General features: G+C 40.2%; 1 non-coding gene across 1 annotated transcript; it reads right to left on the minus strand.

The window, feature by feature from the left end:
- Positions 1–3118: 3118 nt before the first annotated feature.
- On the minus strand, positions 3119–3180 carry LOC112205931 (U7 small nuclear RNA). Its single transcript, XR_002940069.1, has one exon. It is a non-coding gene; the product is annotated as a U7 small nuclear RNA (small nuclear RNA).
- Between the last annotated feature and the right edge of the window lie 4038 nt (positions 3181–7218).

Below are 7218 nucleotides of genomic sequence, written 5' to 3' on the forward strand. Positions count from 1 at the left end.
GTCTGGAAAAAGTTCATGATTGGGCATCTGCATCTGATGAGGTCTTCAGGCTGTTTCTACTCCTAGTGGAAGGTGAAAGGGAGCTGGTGTATGCCGATCACATGGTGAGAGAGGAAGCAAGAGAGAGAGGGGAGGTGCCAGGCTATTTTTAACAACTGCGCTTGGCCAGGTGCAGGGCTTGTAATCTCAGCACTTTGGGAGGCCAAGATGGCAGGATCGCTTGAGCCCAGGAGTTTGAGACCTTTTTGGGCAACTTAGTGATACTCTTACCTCTATAAAAAAAATAAACAAAATTAGCCTGTCATGGTGGTGCTCTCACCTTCAGTCCCAGCTACTTGGGAGGCTGAGGTGGGACAATCATCTGAGGCCACGAGACCGAGGCTGCAGTGAGCCAAGATTGTGCCACTGCACTCCAGCCTGGGCAACAGAGCCAGAACTTGTCTAAAACAAAACAAAACTAAACAAAAACAGAAACAAAAACAAAGCAAGCTCTCACAGGAGCTAACAGAGTGAGAACTCACTCGCTCCCAAGGGAGGGCATTAATCTCTTCATGAAGAATCTGCCTTCATGATCCAAACACCTCCCACTGGACCCCCTACATCCCAATGCTGCCACACTGAGGATCAAATGTCAACATGAGCTTTGGTGGAACAAATATTCAAGCCAGGGCACTGATATATGCACCAGGTGCATATCTCCTATATGGCTCAGCAATTTCATGCCTAGGTATTTTATCTACATCAAATGAAAATATACATCTGCAAAAAGACCTGTGCACAAATGTTCATAGCAACCTTATTCACAATAGTCCCAAACTGGAAATAATCCAAATGTCCATCAAGAGGAAGATGGATAAACAAATTGTAGTATGTCCATACAAGTTCAATATTCCTTATCCAAAATGCTTCAGGCCAGAAGCGTTTTGGATTTTGGATTTTTTCAGACTCACATTATACTTACTGGCTCAGCATTCCTAATTCAAAAACCCCCAATCCAAAATGTTTCAATGAGTAATTCCTTTGATTATCATGTCGGCACTCAAACAGTTTTGTATCTTAGAGTATTTCAGATTTTGGATATTTGGATTAGAGATGCTCAACCTGTTCTACTCAACAATACAAAGTAATAAACCACTGACACCTACAACAGGATGAATGAACCTCCAAAACATTATGTTTGACAAAAGAAGTTGGTCACAAAAGGGAACATACTGTATGACGGCACTTATACAGTCTAGGCTTAGCCTAGGCTAATTGAATCTATGGCGATAGAAGAATTAGATTGAACAGAAAGGGGCATGGGATGATGGAGATGCTTCATATCTTACTTTAGAATGGTTATTACACAGATGTGTACAATAGTCAAAACTCATCGAACTGAACATTTAAGGTCTGTACATTTTATTCCATGTAAATTATACATTGATTTTTTTAAATGTTTTTAAAAATTCTGCAAGTTGTGTTTTTCATTTTTACAGGTGAATATCAAAGTTCAAAGTGAGTGAAGTGGTGGAGCCAGAATTTATGACCAGCTTTGACTGATTCCAAAGCCCATGCTATATCTTATGACCACTATATTAAAACATTCAAAAGTTCCTCTGCTAGGAAAATTAGGCAAGAAAAAAAAACGGCATTCAGATTGGAAAGGAAGAAGTAAAACATCTCTATTTGCAGATGACATAATCTCATTTATAGAAAATTCTTTTTTTTCTTTTTTTTTTTCTTTTCTTTGTTGTTTTTTTTGAGACGGAGTTTTGCTCAGTCGCCCAGGCTGGAGTGCCGTGGTGCAATCTCAGCTCACTGCAACCGCTGTCTCTCGGGTTCAAGTGATTCTCTTGCCTCAGCCTCCCAAGTAGCTGGGATTACAGGGATGCACCACCACACCTGGCTAATTTTTATTGTAATTAGTAGAGGCAAGATTTCACCATGTTGGTCAGGCTGGTCTCAAATTCCTGACCTCAAATAGTCCACCCACCTCAGCCTCCCAAAGTGCTGGGATTACAGGTGTGAGCCACCATGCCCAGTGGTATATAGAAAATTCTAAGGAATACACACACAAAAAAAAACTAGTAGACCTAATAAACAAATTCACCAAGCTTGCAAAATATAAGAGCAATATATAAAAATATTTTATACAGTAGCAATGACCAATCCAAAAATGAAATTAAGAAAACAATTACACTTACAATAAGATAAAAAATAATCAAGTATTTAGGAATAAAATCAATAAGAGAAGTGCAAGACTTGTTCACTGACTACTGCAAAATATTGAAAGACTTAAGACTTAAATAAATGGAAAGGCATCCTGTATTCATAGATCAGAAAGCTTCATATTGTTAAGATGGCAGTATTCCTTAAACTGGTCTATAGATTCAGCACAATCCCTATCAAAATCCCCACAGCATTTTTTGCAGAAATTGATAAACTGGCTCTGAAATTCATACAGAAATCCAAGAAATCCAGAACAGCCAAAATAATACTGAAAAAGAACAGAGCTGAATAATTCCTCATTTCTAACCTAGAGTTCACCATTCCCCATTTCTAACCTAGAGTTTCAAACACAGAGTAACAGTATGAAGATAGTGTGGTACTGGCATAAGGATAAACACATAGATCAATGGAATAGTATTGAGAGGTCAGATATTTATAGTGAACTGATTTTCAACAAGAATGCCAAGACAATTCAATTAGGAAAAAATAGTCTTTCAACAAATGGTGCTGGGACAACTGGATATCCCTATGTAAAAGAATAAAGTCAGATCCCTACCTCACATCATAAACAAAAATAACCTCAAAATGAATCATATCTAAATGTAAGAGTTAAAACTATAAAACAGCTAGAAGGAAATTCAGGAGTAAATCTTTATGACCTTGAGTTAAGCAGCAGTTTCTTAGGTACGACACCAAAAGCACAAATGAAAAGAAAAAATACATAGATAATTGGGACATTATCAAAATAAAAAAAAAATTTGTGCTTCATATGACACCATCAAGAGAGTGAAAAAACAACTCACAGAATGGGAGACAATATTTGAAAATCAAATATCTGATAAGGGCCTTGTATCTAAACTATATAAAGAACTATTGCAGCTTTTTTTTTCTTTTACTTTTGGCTGGGGAGGGGTTCCGGGTAAAAATCAGAAAACCTGCTAGATAAATTCTAAAAGAGCTGTAACACTAATGCAACTCAGTAATAAAATGACAACCTAATTTAAAAATGAGCAAGAGATTTGAAAAGAATTTCTCCAAAGACATATAAATGGCTTATAAGCATATGAAAAGATATTCAACACCATTAGTCATTAGGGAAATGCAAATCAAAACCACAATGAGATACCACTTCACACTCACGAGAATGACAAAAATATGAAAGACAGATAATTACAAGTATTAGCAAAAATGTGAAGAAATTGGAACCCCTATACATTGCCAGGAGGAGCGTAAAATGGTGTTTCTCCAAAGTTACCATATGACCTAGCAATTTAATGGTAACTCAGTTATCATTTTGAGTTACCACATGACCTAGCAGTTGCACTCTTACAGATATACCCAACAGGATTGGAAAGTATGTCCACACCCAAACTTGTACAAAATGTGCATAGCACCATTATTCATAATAGCCCAGAATTGAAAACAACCCAATTGTCCATCAGCTGATGAATGGAAAAATCAAAGACATATCCATACAATGGAATATTATTCTGCCATAAAAAGAAATAAAGTACTGGTATCTGCTACAACACGAATGAACCTTGAAAATACCATTCTAAGTGAGGGAAGCCACACCCAAAGACCACAGGTTGTATGATTCTATTTATAGGAAAAGTCCAGGATAGGCAAATCCCATTTTGAGACAGTAAGTTGAAAAAGTAGATTTGTGGTTGCCAGGAGATGTGGAGAGGAGGAAATGAGCAGTAATTGCTAACGAGTATGGAGCTTCTTTGGGGAGTGATAAAAATGTTCTAAAATTAGATCATGGTGTTGGTTGTACAGCTTTGCCTATATAGTAAAAATCACTTAATCATTTAATGGTACACTTTAAAGGGGGTAGGTTTATGGTATATGAATTATATCTCAATAAAGCTGTTATTTTAAAAAATTCATCTCCTGGAAAGGAGAGAGAGTGGGGTACTAAACTAAGTACTAAAGGGCTTGAAATGAGTAATGAGGTTTAAAATCGATGGCAGTGGGTGTGTAATAGGATTGCTAAGTGGTGATGAGTCCCTGTCTGAGATATAGTACCACAAAATTATAATGGCACCCATCTGCATGGTTGGGAGCATTTCACACCTGTGCCTTCCAGTTTATAGGTCACAAGCTCAGAGGTTCCAGGCATTAGAGAAGGACCCCCCCATGATGGGTACCATACCTGGCAGTCTTTAACAGAAAGAGCTGAGGAATACCTGCTTCTCCTTCCTGCCCACATCCAAAACACCCTGGTCTTCACGCCCAACCAGAAGAAAACTGAAGACTTGGCTCACTATTTCTCAAGTAGAATTTCTGGAACAAAAATATCTACTAAACCTGCTGCCTAAGCGTCAGGCAGGGGAAAGAATAAAAAGAAAAAAGAAAAGGAAGGCATTTTTCCTAGTAATTAAATCTGAATTATTCACAACCTGTTAGACACTTTTTTTCCCTCTGCTACAGAAGCATGCATTCTCATTTCTCCCCTAAGTCCTAAATGCCTTTGCAATCGAAGTTGAATTTTTGGCTGACAGCCTTCACTTTATAAGTAGAGCCAGGGTCCCAGGCCACACCTTCACCTGAGTCATCGACAGACCCATTCTCCAGCTCAACCCCTGAGCTGTTCAAAGGGGCTAGCTTTACCTAATGCTTTCATCATTACCCCTCGATTAATTCCCCCAAGTCTTGTGTATTATGAAAGTTCCTTCAAGTGTTGCAGGTGGCCTAGTTTCAACTAACAGAGGCAAAGTGGGGAATTTATTGACCAAGGTAACTAAACTTTGGGAAGCCTAGGATGCAGCTGCTTTTAGGGACAATAAAACGAGGAACCAAGGTGCTCTTGCTTAGTAAAAGACACCTCCATCCCTCCCCCTTCTCCTCAACACATGCCACTCCCTGTTGGGTGATACTTTTCTTTTTCTCAGACCTGTTTTCTCCATGAAGCTGCAAGCATGGCAACAAATGGTGGCCAAGCTCACATCTCCTCCCATAGTTCTAATCCAGAAAGTTCCCAGGAAAGCTCTGATTTTCTTAGCTCAGGTCATATGCCCTGTAGCCAAAGAAACAGGGCATGTTGTGGTTGGCAATCCCCATTAAAATAATATTATTGGAATGGGAGCAGGAGTGCCCCTAATGAAGGGAGTTGATGTTTCCAGTCAGAAGGGAGGCCAGGGCAAGCAAGGGTGCAGATGGTCATATCCATGGGAGCCAAATTTCTGCAGCCTGGTGGGAAAAGCTTAGGATCTGGACCCAGAACTCCCAGGTTTGGGCACATCTATATCAGCAAGCAACGTGATCTTGGGCTCAGTTTCTTTGTCTATAAAAGGGGCATAATCATTCAAGGGAGTAGAGAAAAACCTCCATCTCTTGATAGAAAGAGCTGCAAAGTATCATGGCTGATTTTGAAATCTACCATAGTCAGAAACAGCCAGAAGGGTGTGCATCAGGTTATTGGTGGACAAACTGCGTAGGAGGGCAAAGAAGAGTATTCCATGAGAGTTAGGGCTGAGACTGGGAGTGGGAAGAGGTGACCAGGGAGATCTGGAGTAACTGACTTCTAAGGTGCATGGGAGAACGAATAGGAATTGACCAGATGAAAGAAGAGAGGAGAATGTCCTAGGCAGAGGTAACAGCATACAGAGAAATGTAAAATTGAGGGAAGCAGAGGGGACTCAGGAGCTAAAAGTACTTTAATGTGGCCATTGCATGGAATGCAAAAGGGGCGCAGGATGGCAACACCTGGGCTTGGGAGACAAGTGGTAATTCACCCAGCAAGTGGCTCTTTCAAGTCATGCTAAACAATTAGGGCTCAACCCTAAAAGCAACAGGGAGTTGCAGACAGTTGTATGCAGGGAAGGAGCGTGACCAAATGTGCAATTTATGCAAATGGCATACTACTGTACACCCATTGGAATACCTAGAATTATAAACACAGACGATAGTGAGTTTTGGCAAGGATGTGGAGCAACTGGAACTCTCATACGCTGCTGGTAGAGATGCAAAATAGCAGCGCCATTTTGCAAAACAATTTGGCAGTTCTTTACAAAGTTAAACATACACTTATCACATGACCCAGCAATCCCACTGCTATATATTTACCAAAGGGAATGAAAATGTGTGTTCACACAAAAACCTGTACACAAATATTTGTAGTAGATCTGTTTATAATAACCAAAAACTAGAAATGACCCAAATGTCCTTCAACTGGCAAAAATGGCTAAATGAGCTGTGGATTATCCACACAATGGAATACTAATCAGCAGCAAGAAGGACCAAATGACTGATACACAAAATAACTTGAATGAATACCAAATGCAATATGCTAAGTGCAAGAAGCCAGAGAGTCTACATACTGTATATGATTCCATTTATAGGACAATCTGGAAAAGGCAAACCAATAGGGACAGAAAATACATCAGTGGTTGCCAGGAATTATGAGTGGGAATAGAAGTTGATGAAAACCTGATGGCATGATTGAATTTGGTTGGGGTGAGGGGGTGATGAATGGCTCTGTATCCTGATTTCGGTCATGGTTTCATGACTAGATGCATTTGTCAAAATTCATAAACCTGTACAACCAGAAGAGTAAATATTGTTGCATGTCATTTTCCTTTTTCTTTTTTGTTTTTGAGACGGAGTCTCGCTCTGTCGCCCAGGCTGCAGTGCAGTGGTGTGATCTCGGCTCACTGCAAGCTCCACCTCCCGGGTTCACGCCATTCTCCTGCCTCAGCCTCCCGAGTAGCTGGGACCACAGGCACCCGCCACCACGCCTGGCTGATTTTTTATATTTTTAGTGGAGATGGGGTTTCATCGTGTTAGCCAGGATGGTCTCGATCTCCTGACCTTGTGATCCACCCGCCTCAGCCTCCCAAAGTGCTAGGATTACAGGCATGAGCCACCGCGCCCAGCCTGTTGCATGTCATTTTCAAAAAGTGAAATTTTAATAATTGCATATTGAACGGGTCACTCTAGTTGCAGCAAACAGACTAGAGAGGGTCATGGCCAGACTGAGAGAAGCCATTTGGGAGATTGTAG

This window comes from Pan troglodytes, chromosome 18 (genome assembly GCF_028858775.2).
Source record: "Pan troglodytes isolate AG18354 chromosome 18, NHGRI_mPanTro3-v2.0_pri, whole genome shotgun sequence".
NCBI lineage: Eukaryota > Metazoa > Chordata > Mammalia > Primates > Hominidae > Pan > Pan troglodytes.